We start from the raw sequence: 21954 nt of genomic DNA on the forward strand, positions 1-21954 counted from the left end.
CCCCTTTAAATTAATAAAAACAGGAGCGGAGCTATAAACATTTTTTTTTTTGAGTCTGTCAGTTGTCAAGTCTATTTAATCATATAAAAATGCCAATTCTACCAGTAAAACGGGGATAGCAACACAGACTTTGTTTATTGAGTATAAGTAGCTCCACTAAGATTAGATGAGGTACATAGAGTGGAAGAAAATACATACATGCAAATCAGTTATCTGACAATGGACTTGTATCCAGAATTTATAAAGAACTCTTAACAACCTGGTAATAAAAAGAACAACACAATTAAAAAATGGACAGAGGACCTGAATAGACATTTCTCCAAAGAAGATTGGTAAATCGTACATAAGCTTATGAAAAGATGCTCAACTTCATTAGTCATAGGGGTAAGCAAGTCAGAATCACAAAAGATAGCACAGAGTCCAAGACAGATAATAATGTGTTGGTAAGAATGTGGTGAAATTGGAATGAATGCTCATACATTGCTGGTGGGAGAAAAGGAGGCAGCCCCTTTGGAAAACAGCTTAACAGTTCTTTAAAAGCTTAAAACATAGAGTTATCATAGGTTACCCAGCAATTCCACTCCTAGGTCTATACCCAAGAGAACTCAAAACACACATCCACATAAACGTTTATACGCTAATGCTCATAGCAGCATTGTTCCAGATAGTTAAAACACAGAAACAATGCAAATGTCCATCTGCTGATGAATGGATAAGCAAAATGTGGTATATTAGTCACACAATCCAATGGGATATAATTTAGCATGAAAAAGGAAGTGCTGACACATGCTATAACATGGACAAATCTCAAACGTGTTAAGAAGTCAGACCCACAGGGACGCCTGGGTGGCTCAGTTGGTTGGACGGCTGCCTTTGGCTCAGGTCATGGTCTCGGAGTCCCGGGATCAAGTCCCGCATCGGGCTCCCAGCTTCGCCCTCTGACCTTCTCCTCGCTCATGCTCTCTCACTGTCTCTCTCTCAAATAAATAAATAAAATATTTAAAAAAAAAAAAAAAGAAGTCAGACCCACAAATTGCCCTGTGTTGTAGGACTCCATTTATATGAAATGTCCAAAATAGGACAATCGTAGGGGACAGAAAGTAGATTAGTGGCCAGGAAGGGTCATAGAAGGGAGATGGGGGAAAGACTGCTAATGCATAGAGAGTTTCTTTTTAGGATAATGGAAATGGTCTAAAAAATTATTTGCGGTGATGGTTTTACAACTCTCTGAATGTACCAAAATCAGAGAATCATCTACGGTGAAAGGGTTAATTGCATAGTATGTGAATTATATCTCAATAGAGCTATTATAAAAAAGAATAAATTAGGTAATGTGTGGGAATATACTTTGAGCTACTTGAGAAGATATTATTGTAGTTTGACTGTGAGTCCTTTAAATAGTAGCAGGATGACTTAGATATTTTCCCTTGCTTGCAGGTCTATGATTTTTATGCCATGACTCAACTTTATAAGGCTATAACTCAGCAATATAAAATATTGAAAATGTTGAAACATTAAATGAAAACTGCTTGGCTTACTGTTTTTATTTAATAGGATTTTCTGAATCTGTTAATTAGCAATAAGTAGAATGTCATTAAGGAATTAGGTTTTTGAATCATAAAATTTTAGAGCTGGAAGAAACTTTAGAAGTCATGTATTCTAGGCCCCCTCATTTTGTTTTATAAGTGTGAAAATGAGTCCTATAGGGTAACTAAGTTTAGCTAAGATGTCTTAGGTCATAGCACTGTGTAAATTCTAGAACTGAATTAGTGTTCTTTCTCTTGACTACCACTGGTTTTGGTGCTATGATGGTATTAGCACTAATAATACTAATAATACTAATAACAGCTATTTAAACATTCCCCATATCCTAGGCATTCTTTTTGGTATTTTATACGTATATTTTCTTGGTTATACAGATAAAGAAGTTGATTCATTTTTCCTGGTGTTAGTTTCCTATTCTTCTGTAACAAATTAAGAGAAACTTCATGGCTTAAAACAACACAAACTTATTATCCTATAGTTCTGGAGGTCAGAAGCCCAAAATGGTTGTTACTGAGGTCAGAAGCCCAAAATGGGTGTTACTGAGTGTTGGCAGGACTGCATTCCTTCCTGGAGGTTTTAGGGGAGATCAGTTTTCTTGTCTTTTCCAGCTTTTAGAGGCTGCCCACATTCTGTGGCTTGTGGCACTCCCTCGATGTACAGATCAGCAGTGGTGGGACAAGTCTCACAGGCAGTCTTTTTGGTTCTGACTTTTAACGCTTCTCTCTTTCCCTTTAAGACCCTTGTGGTTCCTGTGGGTCCACCTGGGTATTCCAGGATAGTCTCCTTATTTTAAGGTCGTTTGATTAGCAACCTTCCTGGTTGCCATGTAACATAACATATTCACAGGTTCCAGGGATTAGGATGTGGATATTGTTGAAGGGGATTTTATGTGCCTTCTGGTGCCTACCACATTCTGTTAAGTAAAGAAATTTAGGATCAGAGAGGTTAAGTCAGTCATCCAAAGTTGCAGGGCACCTGGGTAGCTCAGTGGGTTAAAGCCTCTGCCTTCATCTTAGGTCATGATCCCAGGGTCCCGGGATCGAGTCCCGCATTGGGCTCTCTGCTCAGCGGGGAGCCTGCTTCACTTCCTCTCTCTCTGCCTACTTGTGATCTCTGTCTGTCAAATAAATAAATGAAAATCTTAAAAAAAAAAATGGTTGCAACATGAGCAATGAAAACACCAGTATTTTAACCCATGACTCTTATTTAGCATATCTTTCATGATTACATGGTCTTTTCCACAAATGCTCTTTCCTCCTGGTCTGGTAAAGTAAATAGGACCCTGAGCAGTGTTCAGATAGTAAATAGCTCTTTCTTGTTAAAGTAAAATCACATTTACTTTAATGTATTAAGAGAGATTATATTAATATGGAACAATTAAAAGCACGGTAGAGGAGTATATTTATTGATAGGGAAACATGGTTATGACTCATCAAGAATTTCAGTTCAGGGGCTCCTGGGTAGCTCAGTGAGTTAAAGCTTCTGCCTTCAGCTCAGGTCATGATCTCAGGGTCCTGGGATAAAGCCCTGCATCTGGCTGTCTGCTCAGTGGGGAGCCTGCTTCCTCCTCTTTCTCTGTCTGCCTCTCTGCCTACTTGTGATCTCTGTCTGTCAAATAAATAAATTAAATCTTAAAAAAAAAAAAAGAATTTCAGTTCATTAACCCCCTCCCCCCACTCTTTATTCATTAGTTCCCTTCTCTCATCAGTTCTTCCTTATCCAGTCCTAGCTGCCCCAATTCAAATTGCTGTCCTGCAGATTCCCTTATGCACCTCTTTGATCTCTCCCATCTGGCAAAGCCAGAGGGCTGGAGGAGCCGGACTGCCTGCCTGTTGGTTTCACTTGAATGATAAACCCTGCAGCCTCATTTGCCTGGCAGCCTTCCCGTGTGCCTCTGTTCTCTTTCACCCACAGCACACCTCCTCTATTCTTTCAGATCTTACCCAGACTGGTGTCACTTGCCACCTTAGCTGTTTATCCTGGAATGGACAACTGTTGAGCATTGCTTCCTTTCAGGAACACTCTTCTCTGGCCTTTGGCCTACCACCCTTTCCTGCATTGCCTTTTCCCATTCTGGCTGACCCTTTTCAGTCTTCTGTGTTGGTCCTTCCACTTTTACCTGAGTGCTGGAAGAGGAGCACCTCAGGGTCTCTCATTTTTCTCACTTTGCGCTTTGGGTTTTAAATATGATCTATTTGAATAGTTCTCCCTTACTTATTTCTCTGGCATAGGTTTTCTCAGCCTTAGCACCTAGTAACATTTTATATAGGGTCCATTTTTGTCAGGGGGCTGTCTTGTACACTGTAGGGTGTATAGCAACAGCATCTCTGGCCTCTACCTACTAGATGCCAGTAGAACCCCCTCTATCCCACAAGTGGCAACCAAAACTATGTCACACATTGCAGAGTGTCTCCTGGGGTGTCAGAATCACCCCCAGGTGAAAACCATTTAGCCTGAAGCTCTTGTCTGAAGATCTAAGAATAACACCTTTCTGGCAGCTCCAGTGGAATGTCTCCTAGGCATCTCGTACTTAACATGACCAAAGTGGACTCTTGTTTTTTCTTTCTGGTACACTCTTCCTCCAGATTTCCTCATTTCATTTATGGCCTTGAAGACCATTGGAAATACTTGGCTTTTATTCTGAGTGAATTAGGGAGCTATCAGAGGGCTTGGGGCTAAGAAATGATAGATCACTGTTGAGAAGAGACTACCAATTATATATAAGGTTGAAGCAGGAAGACTTGCTAAGAAAATGCTGTGGTGGTGCAGGTAGAAAGATGGACCAGGGTGGTAATAGAGGAGATGGTAAGAAGTGGTTTTGGATTAAGTTTTCAATACGGATATCCCTGGGAAAAAGAGTGTACTATATTGTCATAAGATTTCATATTTTTTTTTCATAGTGTGATTTGTTTATCAGGTATTTGCTGAAAATTTGTAGGAAACATGTTTGGGTGGATCAGAGCAAGAACAGTGTAGCTAAAGCCCAGGAACTTCTAGGGATGTTACTTGAATGACTTCAGGCCAGAAAGGGTGGTAAAGTGAGAGTCCCCATAGGTGGAGTAAGGAGGACATCCAGTAAAGCCAGGTACACTTCACAGTCTTCCTGGGGCAGACCCCATCACTGTGAAACAAGTACCTAAGGCAGTCAGGAGAAGTCAGTACGGAAGTCAGGAGAGATACCTTGACTAGATATTGGAAGCAAGTCACCTTGGGCTATAAGCTAAAGTGAGGTAGCCATTGGCATATGGGGTGGACATTTTTGTTGTACAAGATTGCCTTATATGTAGTGGAATACTTCAGATCTCTGGTTTCTCACTGATAGCAATGTTTGCTCCCTCATTGTGACATCTAGAATGTGCCCTTTCCCCTCCAATTTCCAAACTCCCATGGGAGTCAGAGGTGCTCAATGGCAAACCGCTTGACCAAGCCCCTCCTTTCTAATTTTAAAAGTGCTTGCCATAACATCAAGTCAAAAGGCTATGGCATGCCAAGCCCTCAAAGAAAATGCTGGTTGTTTCTAGTTTTGGGGATGTAGAAGGTATAGAAATTAAATGTTGCCAGCAGTACTTCAAAATTAGCACTGGTTTTAAGGGAATTTGAATTAAAAGGAATGAAGAGTTTGTATACAAATGAATTCCCTAGCTGTATTTTGGCAAAGGGAGTGGGAGTAGGATAGAAGGAGGGAGATTAATGGCTATGTGTGAATGTTTTTGTACATCATGTCTTTATCAGGTCTAGATAGTATCAAGAGCTAAATATTTTAAAAATCACCCTTTAGAAAATTCAGTAGAAGATAGAATGTAGGTGCACCTGAGGGGCTTCGTTGTTTAAGCATCTGACTCTTGATTTTGGCTCAGGTCATTATCTCAGGGGCGTGAGCCTCACATGAGGCTCTGTGCACAGTGGGGAGTCAGCTTCTCTCTCTCTCCCTCTCCTGCTGCTGCTCCCCCCATGCTTGTTCTCTCTCTCTCTCTCTCAAATAAATAAATAAATCTTAAAAGAAGAAAATAGAATGTTACATTTATCAGATTTGGGATAACTCAGTAATTCAGTACAATAATTCAATATTGGAGCAATGAAAACCTCACTAAAGAATTGGTCAACAGTGTGAATATATAACATTTAAGACTTACTCACAATGGAAAAGTCATGTAACAGATTGGGGAAAATGCTCGTATCAAGTGTGACTAAGGGTTTATATCTGTAATACCTTAAGAGTTCTCTTAAACTTAATGAGGAAAAAAGTATCAAGACTTAGTACATAAATGGACAGAGAATTTTAATGGATGAGTAATACAGTTAGTAATCAAAAAGTAGGAATATGTTCATCATCATAGGTAATCAAAGAAATGCATTTTAAATCTACCTTGAGTCACCCTTTCTATTCTCTTGAAAGTACTGGAAATCAAAACAACTTCCAGTTCTGGTGAGATATTAATGAAGTGGGCACCATTCATGTTTGTTTCTTGTGCTATACTCTCAGCCACTTCCTGTCTCTGAATGTGTGTGATTTTAGGTTCTTATGCCTTGTCCATATTACATTTCTCTCCCTCTTCCTTCTGACCTCGTGTTGACTTCTCATCCTTTGAGAGTGGCAGTCAGATGGGAGAGTCATCCCACCCCACTTAGCACTGCTGGTGAGCCATACTTGATTTGCATTTAGCACACCACTGCAGTGCAGGGTATATGGGTCAACGCCTGCCACTTGGGTAGGGGATCCTGAGGTTGGGGTGGTCAGCTATCTCAGGGCCTGGCACACAGCAGTTGTTCAATAAATTTAGAACTAAATTAATGAAATTTGATGAATGTTTTAATGAACTACAGATATGTCAAGATGATAAAATAATGTGGTCACCAAAAGTGTAATTATGAGTGTAATTTATGGCAGAATTTTATAACTGAATACAAAATGGTATGTTTAGTGTGATTTAACCACCTTTGAAAAGTAATATGCAAAGCTGAAATGTTAATGATTTTAAATTACAGATAATAATTTTCTTTGTTACATAAAGATAACTTTTTAATCTTTATGATAAAATATGTAATTTTTCAAGTAAACTGCCAGGATTATCTCTCTCTCTCCTATCAAAAGCTAAACTTTTCTTCTTGTCCAATTATCTGGTTTAACTATCAGGAAGAAGGGTAGACCTACCCAGGTTGTGGACTCACAAGGGTAGCTGCATCTATGTGACTGTGAATTAAGTCTCTAAGCATATTTAAACTTTTACTATACTTGGATTTATATAGCTTGAAAGGTATTTTTCTTTTTCATTTTATTTTCTAAATGATTCCATCTTATAGATATATGGTACTTAGTATTTATAGTTTATAAAAGCATTCACGTTATCAGTGAGAAGTTCTACAGCTTTTGATGATGTCAGATATAAATGGTAATTGACTTCTTTTACATTTTTTGAGTATCTACCATCTGTCAGTGACTGAGATACAGAGTGCCTTCAGGGAAGTCCTTGTCTGGCAGGGAAGATAGGCAGCCGCGATCACGTGATGAACATATGGTGAGGAACAGGGGGAGGGGGAAAGCAGTTATTTACCAAGAAAATTGGCAGGGTAAGATGACTTTTTTTTTTCCCCCCAGTGAGTTGATTCTTGAACAGGACTTTAGAAGATGAGCAAGATTTTTGCCAAAAGGAGAAAAAAAGGAAAACATGAACAGAAAGGGGGAGGTGTGGAAGTACATGATGTGTGCAGAAGCCACTGAAAGACTTTAGAGAGTGATTTGATATGATCATATTTGTATTTTGGAGAGAAAACTGAGGTCAGTATGGAGAATGAGTGTTTTGAGGAGACACAAGACGAGTGGTTCTCAGTCTTCTGCTTTTTATTTTTGCATGCTTTCCCATAAGTAAGCATCCCTAGATTTTGATTGCAACATAGGAAAGATGAGTTTTATATTATGCACAGTTCTGGTCAGCCAACCATATGGCTTTTCTTAAATTCATAGCTTTATAACAGAGTGTTTCTTATAAACTTCTGGGTGAGAACCAGTGGATTAGAGGAATGAGATCAACAAAGAGGTCATTGCAATGTTTCAGGCAAGAGGTGATGGGTTAAGTCAGGACAATAACAGAAATGGATGGGAAGGAATGTATATGATACGTTTTCCTGTGTAGACTCAGTTCTTGATGTGTGGGATAGGTAGAAAAAGGAATTAGAGATTAGTGTTTCTCAGATTTTAATATGTATATGAATTCCCCGGGGATTTTGTTAAAAGGTAAATTTTAATTTACCAGGTCTAGGGTGGGGTACAATGTTGTGTTTCTAAAAAGGTTCGAGGTGATGAACAACAAACACTGTTGGTCCATGGGCCAATCTTTAAATAACAAGAGTGAGAGCACTCGAGTATCACGTTCTAGTATTCAGATGGTAATGTCATTATCTGAAATGGAGAACATAGGAGAAATATTAGAGTGAAGTCCTTATGGGACATTCAGGTATAAAATTATGGACACCTGGAAATTTGGATTTTTAAGGCAAGAGACAAATCAGACCTAGAGATACAAATTGGGGAATTAGCATTTCATCGATTGTAGTAAAAGCCATAAAAATGAATGAAATTACCTTAGTCTAGTACCCTCTAGTTTCATCCAGGTTGTTGTAAATGGAAAGATTTCATTCTTTTTGATGGCTAAGTAATATTCCATTGTGTATCTATACTACATCTTTATCTATTCATCTGTTGATGGACTTAAACAAGTCATTCAAAGACAAATACCATATAATTTTACTCATATGTGGAATTTAAGAAACAAAACAGATGACAGGGAAAGGGAATGAAAAATAAAATAAGATGAAAACAGAGGGAGGCAAATCATAGGAGACTCTAACTTAAAAGAAATAAATTGAGGGTGGCTGGAGAAAAGATGGATGGGGAGATGGGGTAACTGGGTGATGGATGTTAAGGAGGGCACATGAAGTAATGAACACTGGGTGTTGTATGCAACTGATGAATCACTAAATTCTTCCTCTGAAACTAATAATATAATATATGGTAATTAAATTGAATAAAATATTTAAAAATTTAAAAAACCAAAACAAACACAAAAGTGAATGACATTACCTATAGGAAAGAGATAAAGATAATATTAGAATACATACTTCTGTTTGCTAGAATTTTAATGCTCTATTTAAGTTACTTTATGCAATGGGGAAGAAATTGGATAGGTAGCCTCCTCTCTGTGAACAAATTGTAGGTATAAATTCAAGAGTGAAGAAATCTTTGGAAAACTGCTTCATCTGTTGGTAGTGACCATAGATCAGGTTAAATATTCCATGGGTTAGGTTAAAAACAAATTGAAACACCTGGTTATGTAAATTCATTCATACAAACAAATATGTATTAAACATCTTCAAAATACCAGCTACTCATCTATGTTTAAAAGAGTAGCAAGTAAGATGTATCCTCCAAATATGGAGGCTAAGCAAAGTAATTACAGTACAGTGGAAGAAATACTGTGGTGAGGGGTTCAGCAGGGACAAGTGACTCAGTGTGGAGAGGAGGAACTGTCTTCTTGAGGAAGTATCATTTAAGCCCCAGAAGGCTGAGGGAGGGTGACCTGGAAGAGGTCGAGGAGGGTATGACAGCAGCGACTACAAGGAAAAAAGACCTTGCAGGTTGAAGGAGAGCAATTCAGAGAACATGCAGTGTGGAGAGTAATGATGAGGTTGGAGAGGTGAACGGAGTCCATGGCTAGGCCCACTCTCCTGGGACTTGGTAGAGGGCGGAGGGAGAAAATGGTGTATTTTCCAAAGGAAAAAGTATTATTCTGTCTGGGTGTAATTCAAACAATAGTCTTCTGTGTATAGTTTTATAAGGGTTTTATAAACTGGCCCAGTAATGGAATGACTCACAGTAGCATTGTTTCTATAGGAAAAATGTTTGGGGCTTCAAAAACTCTTAAAATTCAACTTCCAATTTTGTTTTTCACCATTTGGGGACTGGTTGGATAGACATACAGTTCTATTGCTTTTTGTTATTTGTGCTCAAATTGCATTTTCTCTAGTGTTTATCTACATGGCCACAATGTTGATTTTCCACCCCTTGATATGAATCAAAGGTATCATTCCATAGATGCAGTTGAAATGTTTTCTTTCCTTGAACAGATTCAGAAAATATATGGAAATAAAAATAGAAATCTTTTTAATATATTTTTTGGTTTTCAGAGTTTCTTTCAAATTAAGGGTTCCCTCTGTAAACTATATTGTGTTATATACCAAGAAAGTTTGAAAAATGAAACTGACCTGAAAATTGTTATAAACAGAAAGTAGATGATTTTGGTATGATTTCACTGTGGAAGTCAAATAGAATGCAGAAGCCAAACAATACAAGGACAAAATGCCTAGCTCTTAAAAATATTTTAATGGCCATGAGCTTATCACCATTATCTTCTTCATGACTATTGTTATCATTAGAAATACTAGATATTTTAAAGTAGAAAAGAGACGTTAAGGCAGTCCCTTTATAAAATAGATCTATATGAGCTTCATTTTGTCTAATAAATGAAACCTTAGTCTGAAACTCCCTCAAATTCCCATGTCTCCAGTAGGCAAAGTTAATTTCATTTACACCCATCTCAGTGAAAATGTCTTTCTGTATCAGAATGCCTTTCGGCTGGCAAGTAGTGGAAGACCCAACTATAACTGAAAATAATAAATAAATTTTATGATTTCATCTAACTAGAAATTTGGAAGAAAGATGGTTTTATAGTTGGTTCATGTAGCAGCTCACTGCTGTCATTAAGCTCTCAGGATCTGTCTTTCCATTCTAACATCCTGCATGAGTTAGCTTTTGTCCTCAGGCTTGTCCCTTGGTCTGAAGATGACAGACAGCTTTAGCTCCAAGATTATACCCAAGTACTCAAGATTGTAAGAAAGGAACGTGTTTCTTGTCTTGAGCAGCAACAGCTGCTATCATAAAATACTATAGACTGGGTAGCTTAAACAACAAATATTTATTTTGCACAGTTCTGGAGTTTGGGAAATCTGAGATAAAGTTGCCTGTTTCTGGCTTGAGGTCAACCACCTTTGTGCTGTTTCCTCACATGGCAAAGAGAGCGTTTTCTAGTCTCTTTCTCATTTTGTAAGAACACTTAATTTGGGGCTCCACCTTCATGAACTAATGTAACCTTAATTACCTCCCAAAAGCCCCACCTTTAAATACTATCACACTGCAGATTAGGGCTTCAACCTGTGCATTTTGTGGGATGGGAAGCACAAAAATGCAGACCATAGCATTTCTTTTATGTCTTTTTGTAGAGTCAAAAAAACTTAGCAGACTTCACTGCCTGAATCTGCATCATATAACCCATTTCTAAACCAATCCATGGCAGGGGGTATAGAAGTCCTGTGATTGGCTTAGATTAGTCAAGATTCATGGCCCTCCAACCCTCCCAGAGAAGAACTAAATCAGGATTCTGTTTTCCAGGAAGGAGAGTGGACTGGGAAGGCAGCCACTGGTGTCTGCCTTACCTCCCAAAGCCAGTTGCTCTGCATGGGCTGTGAATCATTTTCTTCCTTTTGGAGGACTTTTTTCTGTTAATTATTTTTTGTTTAATCACCTCTTCCTCTTCTCTTAAGGCTGTATTGAAAGAAGAGTCTACATGTGCTCTCTCTTCTTATAGTGTATCCCTGAATTCTTCTGTGATTGGGATTCTGCTCCTTCTACTAATAACCTTTCCCTTCTGTCATCATCAGTGCCTACCCGATTGCTTGATTCTTTGCCGGTATTACCAGTAATGTTTGGCAAGACTAGTGGTTCTGCAGGTTTAGCAAACACCAGAATCATTTGGAGGGTGATTAAAAATACAGATTGCTGGGCTCCATCCGTAGAGTTTCTAATTCAGTAAATCTGAGCTGGGGCTTGTAGATTAGAGCTTATTTTTTGGGTACTATTGATTTTACTGATTACTGCCTTCTTCCTTAGTTTCAAAATTCCCAAAATTACCTCTCAAACCTACCTTCTTGTTCTTCCTATATTCTGTTCTATTGATGAATACCAGTGTCCGTTTTCTCAAGTAAGGAACTGGAGCTCACCCTGTTTTTTTTTAATTCTTTCTTATCTCCATATACAGTCAATTCATGTTTCATATTCTAAATACCCCACAAATGCATAATTTTGTCACCATCTCTATTGCCTCTCCTTGAGTTTGAGCACTTACTTCTTTTCACTTACACTACTAGAATGGTCTCTGATGTGCTCGTCCTATATTCCATCTCTGATTTTCTCTTATTTATACTTCCTATTGTTGCAGACTGATTTTTTTTTTATGTAAATCTGATCACGTTATTCCTGAGCTCAGAATTCTTTGGGCTCCTGCATCTTCCAGATAAAATCCAGTCTTCTCGATGCAAGCAAAGAGCTTCAGGGTAGAGTCTCTACCACTTGTCTAGTGCTCTTTTCTGCTCTCTTCTTTACTGTATTTCAGTATTGAACTTGTCTCAATTCTGAGTTCTTTTGGGTTTTTGAGCCTTTGCTTGTTTTTTGAGCCTTTACTTGTTTTGAGTCTTTACTTGTTTGAGCCTTTACTTGTTTGAAACACTTCTCTTTCCTCCTTGACTGCTTCGGTAAGTCCTGCTTATCTTCTAAGACTTTGCTTAGGGATGCCTCTGCTATTGCCTCACTTCCCTGATACTTTTTCCTTTCTATTCCTGGGAACTAGGTGTTCCTTTTCTCTGCTACCATATAGGTATACAAATGGTACTCATTTGGCCCTTAATCATTGTTCAGTTCTGCTGGTTTATTGAGTGCTTGCTCTCTCTAGACTATAATTTCTTTAAGGACAAAGATTATACTTTTCACCTGTTTCCTAATGTAGCCCCTAACATGATAAGAAACGTTTGGAAAGTGACTGAAAGTTAAGGACCGTTTTTAGTGATAAAAACTGGCTGTAAAAATCAAATCTGAAGAATTTAGGACTGGGGAACAAATAGGGTGACAGAAATACCTTATACTTTCACTGGATTTGTTTAAGATTCTGGTAAAATTCACAGTTCTTACAGTTTTTGACTGAGTAGGGTTAGCGATTGTTGATAGATTATGGAAAAACACTTGAGTGCTATTCCCATTAGGTTGACTTTTTCCTTTCCTTGAGAGTTTGGATGAAATCTAGAAATAGGACTGCTGTTAAGAGTTCTTCAGCCCATTAAGAACTCTATCCGGGAAGATGAGCACAACTGATTCCAAAATTTTCTGATATATATATTTACATATATACACACACATATACATTATATACATACATGTATGTATATTTTATACATATATACACACACACACACACACACATATATATATATATATATATATATATATACACTCCCTATTTCATTGCTTTTTGAGAAACCTTTTTTTTTTTTTTAATTTTTTTTTTTGGTGTTCCAAGATTCATTGTTTCTGTACCACACCCAGTGCTCCATACAATACGTGAGCCTGGTGGTGAATATTAAGGAAGACTTTTTGAGAAATTTATGCAAACTTAAAAAGGGTTATATTTACTTATTTATTTAAATTATTATAAAGCTGCCATCTCTGTGATATATAAATTTTATTTTTAATATTTTAAAGGTTAGCTTATTTATCCATTTTTTAAAAAATACATATCTGCCAAAAATTTCATAGTGGTTGTATGCTCTAAGCCTGCATTGTCTGGGTGGTAGCCATCGACCACATGTGGCTATTTAAATTTGAATTAAAACTTGTTAGAATAAAATTTAATTCAGTTCCCAAATGATGGTAGCCACATTTCAGGTGCTCAATAATTGTATTGGACAAGACAGATATAGGATTAAAACAGTGAATTTGTATGCCATTTTCAACCAGATGAGCTTAACAGATACATATACAAAACATACATATTCAGGTGCACTGGAACACTCTCTAGGATAGAGCACATGTTAGGCCACAAAATTAGCTTCAAATTTAAGAAGACTGAATTCACATTGAGCACTTTTTTTTTCCAACCACAGAAGTATGAAATGAGAAATTATAAGAAGAAAACTGGGAAAAAAACCACAAATACATGGAAGCTGAACAGCATGTTACTAAACAATTAGTGGGTTAATGAAGAAATCAAAGACGAATTTAAAAAGTGCATGTAGACAAATGAAAATGGAAACACAACAGTACAAAATCTTTGGGACCTACCAAAAGCAGTTCTAAGAGGAAAGTTTGTAGTAATAAAGTCCTAGATAAATAAGCAAGGAAAATCTCTAATAAACAATCTAACTTTACACTTAAGGGGACTGAAAAAAACCAAAGCCCAAAATTAATAGAAGGAAGGAAATAAAGATCAGAACAGAAATAAATGAAATAGAGGTTAAAAAAGAAATAGACCCATGAAATCAAGAGCTGGTTCTTTGAAAAGATGAATAAAATTGATAAACCTTTAGCCAGATTCAACAAGAAAAAAAGAGAGGACTCAAATAAAATTAGAAATGAAAGAGGAGAAATAACTGACACCATATCAAGGTCATGACATCATGAAATAATAATAAAATATATATTATATATGTTATAATATATAATATACTATGTATTATATATTATATAAAGGATCGTAAGGACTACTATGAAAAATTATATGCCAAGAAGTTGGATAACATAGAAGAAATGGGTGAATTCCTAGAAACCTATAATCTTCCAAAACTGAATCAGAAGAAATAGAAAATTTGAACAGATTGATTACTAGTAATGAATTGGTAATCAAAAATGTACCAACAAACAAAAGTTCAGGACCAGGTGGATTCACAGGTGAGTTCTACCAAACATTTAACGAAAAGTTAATACTGATTCTTCCTAAACTATTTCAAGAAATAGAAGAAGAAGGAAAACTACCAAATTAATTTTATGAGGCCAGCCACTACCCTAATGCCAAAACTTGACAAAGACACTGCAAAAAAAGAAAACTACAGGCCTGTAATCTCTGATAACCATAGATGCAAAAATCTTCAACAAAATATTAACAAACTATGTTCAGTAATATATTAAAAGGATCATTCACGATGATGATATAGGATTTATTCCTGGGATGCAGGGAGGGTTCAGTATCTGCAAATCATACAACATGATTCATCACATTAACAAGACAAAGGGTAAAAACCACATGATCATCTCAGTAGAGCATTTGACAACATTCAACATTCCTTCATGGTAAAAACTCCACAAAGAGAGGTTTAGAGGGGACATACCTCAATGTAATTAAGACTATATATGACAAACCCACGGCTAACATTATCTCAGTTACAAAAACTGAAAGGGTTTCCTGTAAGATCAGGAGTAAGACAAGGATGTCTGCATTCACCACTTCATTCAACATATACTGGATTCCTAGCTGCAGCAATCAGACAAGAAAAAGATGTAAAAGCCATCCAAATTAGTAAGGAGGAAGTAAAATGCACCAGTTGCAGATGACACGATACTATATATAGAAAGCCCTAAAAAATTATTAGAACTGATAAAAGAATTCAGTGAAGTTGCACAATACAAATTAACATACAAAAATCTGTTGCATTTCCATACACTAATAACAAACTAGCACAAAAAGATATTAAGGGAAAAAATCCAATTTAAAATTGCAGCAAAAATAATAAGATAACTAGGAATAAATTTAACCAAAGAGAGAAAAGACCTATATTCTGAAAACTGAAAACACTGATAAAAGAATTTGAAGATGACTCAGACAAATGGAAAGGTATACCATACTCTTGGATTGAAAGAATTGATATTGTTAAAATGTCTATATTACCCAAAACAATCTACAGATTTGATGCAGTTCCTATCAAAATACCAGCAATATTTTTCACAGAATAAGAACAAACAATTATAAAATCTCCATCTCTTATAATTACAAATTTTTTTTCTTCATTATGTACTGCTGATATTTTGAGTGATTTTTTTTTTTCAGATTCCTTAAGTACTAAGTAATACACCAGTAGTATATAATGGTAATTAAAACAGATTTACTTCCTGTCCTCAGGGACATTATAGTGTAATGGAGGAGGCAAGACAGACAGTGAACACATCAATAAACTATATAATTACAAAAAAAAAATCTAAAACTTGTGTAGAACTGCTAAAGACCTCAAATAGCCAAAAAAAAGAAAAAAAAAAAAAAAAACCAAAACAAAAAACTTAAGAAAAATCTTGTTTTTTTTTTTAAACCAAGCTTATGATGAAGCTTTGTGTTTGGAAGTTAGAAGATGGTGGTTGTACATTATTTCACTTAGAAAATATAAAAACTCATTTTGTTTTGAAGCTAGGTGTTAAACTGGAATAGCTCTGATACCCCAGAGAATAGTTCCCTTGACATTCCTTTGTTGTTTAATTCTTTAGAACCTTAATTAATTTTTTTTTAATCCTGAGAGATTAAACAGTAGACTTGTTAAGAAAACAAAAATGAAACTGAAACCAAAAAGTTTTTTTTTTTTTTAAATCTTGAGCAAGAAGAACAAAGGTAGAAACTTCAAAATCCCAGATTTCAGGGTACCTGCATGGCTCAGTCAGTTAAGCCTCTGCCTTCAGCTCAGGTCATGATCTCAAGGTCCTGGGATCTTGCCCTATGTAATGCTCCCTGCCTGGCAGGGAATCTGCCTCTTCCTCTTCCTTTGCCCTGCTCCCCTGCTCATGCTCTCTCTGTCTCTTAAATAAATAAATAAATAAATAAATAAATAAATAAATAAAACCTTTTAAAAAGAAAATACTAAGGAAAGGAAAATATATTTACAGTACTGTATTTATTTTAAAAATCCACATTAAATGGACTTGTGCAACTCAAACCATGTTGTTCAAGGGCTAAGTGTCACTGGTTTTTTAAGAAATATAATCTGATGATCTCTCCTTTTTGACTGGGTTAGTATGTTTATGTTTAATATTATTGACATGATTGGATTTACATCTGCTCTTTTGCTTTTTGTTTTCTGTAGGCCTCATGCTTTTTAAAAAATTTCTCTTGAATTCTTTTAAATTTAAGTGAATTCTTTTGAATTAAGTGAATATTTTCCACTCTGATATTTTGAGTCCCTTAATCATTTTTAAATTATACAACTTGAGTTTTCTTAGTGTTTGCTCTAGGTTTTAAAATACGCATTTTAACTTAGAAGAATCTACTTCTCATTTTTACTTAAATTCAGCAAAATAAACTTTTCTCCTGTATAGCTCCATTTTTCTCTTTCCCCACTTTTTGCTACCATTATTATATGTATTATGTCTTTGTGTTGTAAAAACCCAACCATATATTGTTATAATTTTTATTTTATGTAATTTCATGTCTTTTATTATTTATTTATTTATTTATTTTCTTATTTGAGAGAGAGAGAGCACACAAGTGAGGAGAGGTGCACAGGGGGAGGAAAAGGGACAGGCACACTCCCAGCCGAGAATGGAACCTGCCAAACTGAGCTCGATTCCAGGATCCTGAGATCATGATCTGAGCAGAATTCAGATACTTAACTGACTGAGCCACCCAAGTGCCCCTAATCTTATGTCTTTCAAAGAAGCTGAGAGAAGAAAGGAGAACAAATACATATTTATAGAGTTGATTATATTAGCCTTTCTATTTTGCATTCTCCTCTTAGATTTCTGTGGATTTGAGTTTCCATTTGTTGTTATTTCCTTACCCCAATACAGCTTTCCTCTCATTTGCTTCATCTATGTGGTTATTGCAAATATATAAAATTTATGGTATTAGGTCATCAGTACATTTGTATATGTATTGTTTTATTGAATTACTTTCTAAATCAGTTAAGAAAAAGGAATTAACTGAGTTTTCTTTTTTTTCTTTTTTTCTAAAGATTTTTATTTTTTTATTTATTTGACAGAGATCACAAGTAGGCAGAGAGGCAGGCAGAGAGAGAGGAAGGGAAACAAACTCCCCGCTGAGCAGAGAGCCCGATGCGGGGCTCGATCCCAGGACCCTGGGATCATGACTTCAGCTGAAGGCAGAGGCTTAACCCACTGAGCCACCCAGGTGCCCCTTAACTGAATTTTCTGTTTGATGTATCTCCTTACACCAGTAGAAAGCGGACATCATTTAAGTGTGAATTTCTTCTGTTAACAGAACCAGGAAAGTAACAGCTGTCCCTTAACTTTGATTGTATAAACAAGATAAATTTTAATTAGAATTGAGAGATAAATTTAAAGAATAGTCATTTGATCTAAATGAAAAGTCATGCTTTATAGAGTAATACGTAAAACCTCTCCATCTGTTTTTCTTAAATTGATCTTTGAGCTAGTCATAAGCAGTGGCAGCAGCATTCAGTACTTCCACCTCCATCTGAGACTGAAGGAGTTAATTATCTCTAGCTAGTCCTGTCTGAGTGAGCTTTTTTTTTCCCCCCCCTTCCAATGGCTTTGAGTATTGTCTTTGAGAATGAGGTATCAGCTACAGCACATCAAAAGAGATGGGTTACTGCTCAGGGTCTTTCAGATTTAACCAGGTTAGATTGGTAGCTGGGTTCTCTGCACTGCATCTCATACTGCTTGACAAGATAATGGCAGAGCCTAAAAGTGAAAATTCAGGCTTATTAATACTGCTACCATTAACAACAACAAAAAAAGGGCACCAGAATAAGAAAAATACAAGAGAAATAATAAATTTAGTGGGACACTGTGACAACAGGCATAAGCTGGTACTGTCTCAGGCAAACTGACACATGCGGACACTTAACTGGACATGTATTTTTTCAAAAGCCTCCTAACTCCAAACTCTGGATTACTATTGTTCCATCAAAAGGCTATGCCCTCAATATGATTCACTTGTTTGTGACTATTCAGTAATTTCTACCGCAATTATGTACATGGAAAAGAATGTGAAGAATTCTTCCTAGTCAGTTTCATTCATTTGGCATTTCTTTTTTTTTTTTTTTTTGTAGAACATTTTCTGTACATCTCAAAACTTTTATTAAGTTTTGCATGCCTTCACTTTTAAACTAAAGACATGTAACAGATTTCCCAAATTATTCTCCCTTAAATTAGTTCCTTTGTTATCTTAAAAAAGAATATAGTAATTAAAAAATTTGGGAATGAAAGGAAGGCAGTTTCTTTATGTTTATTAAAAATGGGTTATTTGAATATGAGTATAATAATACTTTACATTCTATTACAGAATTAATTAAAAGGATTTACTGTATATCTATGGCTCTTTACCAGAACCTTGGGAGACAGGTAAGTGACAAGTATTTTTTGCAGAGATATCTCTGACACATTAAATAATTTGATCTCATAGCTTCCTGACAAAGTGACTTACCTCTTTTTCTCTTCAGTAAAACATTAGTAGAAATATATATTTATATGAGTCTTAATGGACCATTTCTCTAGGATCTGATAAGTCATATTTCCAGGGAGGGAAGGGTTATTTTCTGTCATATTTATAAGGAAGACATTTAATAAGACACACAAGTTTGGCACATTCCAAAACTTAAAGCACTATAAACAAATAAATTAAATAAATAAAATCAGTAAATGCTATGTGGTATCTGGATTATATCTTGCAACTGCAAAAAGCCATTAGTGGAAAAGCAGGTGAAATACAGATAAAATGTGCAGCTTAATTGGTATCAGTAAAACAAGATTAATTCCTTTGTCTTGCCAAAACCATGATTATGTAAGATGTTAAAATTGAGTGAGGGGTATACAGGAGCTCTATGGTATTCTTGCAACTTTTCTGTAAATCTAAAATTTAAATTTATAATAAATAATATTTATAAAAAATATTTTAAATATATATATTTATAAATAAATATATGATAAGTATAATAATCTAAAATTATTCCCAAATAAAAATTCACTTAAAACAGTTGATTTATTTGAAAATTATAGTTTAGAAGTAGCTTTTCTCTGTAATTGTTTGAAAAATCAAAATTGTTGCGTTTTATTTATTTTTTTTAAATTTTAAATTTTTTATTTTTTATAAACATATATTTTTATCCCCAGGGGTACAGGTCTGTGAATCGTCAGGTTTACACGCTTCACAGCACTCACCAAAGCATATACCCTCCCCAATGTCCATAACCCCACCCCGCTTCTCCCAACCCCTCCTCCCCCCAGCAACCCTCTGTTTTGTGAGATTAAGAGTCACTTATGGTTTGTCTCCCTCCCAATCCCATCTTGTTTCATTGATTCTTCTCCTACCCACTTAAGCCCCCATGTTGCATCACCACTTCCTCATATCAGGCAGATCATATGATAGTTGTCTTTCTCCGCTTGACTTATTTCGCTAAGCATGATCGCTCTAGTTCCATCCACATTGTTGCAAATGGCAAGATTTCATTTCTTTTGATGGCTGCACAGTATTCCATTGTGTATATATACCATATCTTCTTGATCCATTCATCTGTTGATGGACATCTAGGTTCTTTCCATAGTTTGGCTATTGTGGATATTGCTGCTATAAACATTCGGGTGCACGTGCCCCTTCGGATCACTACGTTTGTGTCTTTAGGGTAAATACCCAGTAGTGCAATTGCTGGGTCATAGGGCAGTTCTATTTTCAACATTTTGAGGAACCTCCATGCTGTTTTCCAGAGTGGTTGCACCAGCTTGCATTCCCACCAAGCGGAGGAGGGTTCCCCTTTCTCCGCATCCTCGCCAGCATCTGTCATTTCCTGACTTGTTGATTTTAGCCATTCTGACTGGTGTGAGGTGATATCTCATTGTGGTTTTGATTTGTATTTCCCTGATGGCGAGTGATATGGAGCACTTTTTCATGTGTCTGTTGGCCATCTGGATGTCTTAAAATTGTTGCCTTTTAAAAAAATCCAAATTCTATTAATAAAGATGCAAGGAAATGTGTGACTATGGGTTTCATTTTTCAGTTTGTAGGAGGCATGGGATTTCAGTTTTTGGATATTGGCATGGTGTTTGTGGCCATCTCCTTACACCTGAGTATAGACTTGCTCTTTGATTCTATGCTTTTTGGTAGTTTAGTACAGCACTTTGTATTAACATAAGCACTTTCCCTATGCCCTGCTTTTTTCTTTTTCTTCTTTTTACTTTGATGTACTATTGGAGGCCAAAGGCCAGTGATGGGCCTTCATTTTGGAGTTGAGACTCTCTCAGTGTATGTTCAGTTACACCTCTGTGAGCTTCTAGGTCAAGTACAAGACACAGTTGACCTATTGTTAAGGAGTATGAATAAAGATGAACATAACTCTTAAATAGCCATTTCTGTAATTGAGCTAAAATAATTGATCGCTGTCAGATAATAGAAATTCTCAGTTTCAAAAATGAACTCTAACTGTATAACTCTTTTAAATTTCTATAAATATTAAAAGACTACAAGAATGGAACTCTGTAGTTTGCTGAAACTATTACATAAGTTTTCATTAATAAAAGTAAAATAGCCATGCTGGTCTTATAAATGGTTTCCTGCTTCTGTTGCCAACTTTAATGATTTTAGTTAAACTTAAATTTCATAAAGGGAAATAGAAATATATTGTACTTAAAGGATATAGACATTTAAAATAACAACAGACCTGAGTGGCTATTGTAGAATAATTATTAGGCTCCGAGATTTCTGTTTTGCTTGATGGTATTTATTCATCGATCTCATAGTGGAATTGACTTCTTTATTTCTTGGTCGTGTAACATAATTTCACCAGATCTTGGTAGGGAAGTTCAGAAAAATGGAAGACCGTTTTCTCAGGAGAAGTTTAAATTCCTTTGATCATGTAATAGTTCATATATAAACAAACAAAAACCCTCTTTTATCAATCCTCTGTACTGGAAAGCCTAAACGTGTTGTTTTTAGAGACATACTTTATCATTCAGCTGTCATTTTGTGGTCATCTAATGTATAAATGAGAATACCTAATAGGTATTGAACACTCTATGTACCAGGTACTTAGAGTGATCTCATTTAATCTTCACAAATACAAAAATAGTTTGAAATCCCCTTTATAGATGTAGCGGGGGAAGTAACTCATGTCTCCAGGCTAACCCTGAGGCTTTGGTGCAGAAAGAGCAGGTCCCCATTGTGTGCAGTACCTGCTGTTTGGTTCATAATGTTACCAGTGTCCAGGAAATCCTTAATCCATAGACACTTGGTAAACTTGAGAGAATTTTAATTCTTCTGGGGAAAAGGGTGTCTGATCACACTGGGTGACCTAGAGCAGATTGCCCTGGGGTGACTAGCCTGGAGTACAATCTCTTGTTCCCTGTTCCAGCCTTGATTTGGCTCATTCTGTGATTCCCTAACATGTCATTTGTTCTCTGTCACCTGATTAACTGCTAAACACTCACTCATTGTGTGCTTCATTGATCATAAGCCAAGAACTTTTGGCAGCTCTGGGGAACATGATCTCAGCGTGCTTCCTGGTCAGTGTTGGGCAACTAGGAGTTGTTAGTTGGGGTGAAAATTTGGATCCAGAAGCCAGGGCACACGCCAGAGGCCAGAGATG

At 36.3% G+C, this 21954-nt stretch overlaps 1 protein-coding gene across 8 annotated transcripts in view; it reads left to right on the forward strand.

The window, feature by feature from the left end:
• ZNF438 (zinc finger protein 438) overlaps positions 1 to 21954 on the forward strand; it is a 185056-nt gene that overhangs the window by 17454 nt on the left and 145648 nt on the right. For 5 of the 8 annotated variants that reach the window (XM_004777855.3, XM_045069216.1, XM_045069217.1 and 2 more), the window contains one exon: positions 18663 to 18721. The exons of the other annotated variants lie outside the window; for them this stretch is intronic. The gene's annotated coding sequence lies outside the window, so the exon portion shown is untranslated. The remainder of the gene's footprint in view (positions 1 to 18662; positions 18722 to 21954) is intronic. 8 annotated transcript variants of the gene reach the window in all.

This window comes from Mustela putorius, unplaced genomic scaffold (genome assembly GCF_011764305.1).
Source record: "Mustela putorius furo isolate JIRA1106 unplaced genomic scaffold, ASM1176430v1.1 tig00003913_pilon_pilon_pilon, whole genome shotgun sequence".
NCBI lineage: Eukaryota > Metazoa > Chordata > Mammalia > Carnivora > Mustelidae > Mustela > Mustela putorius.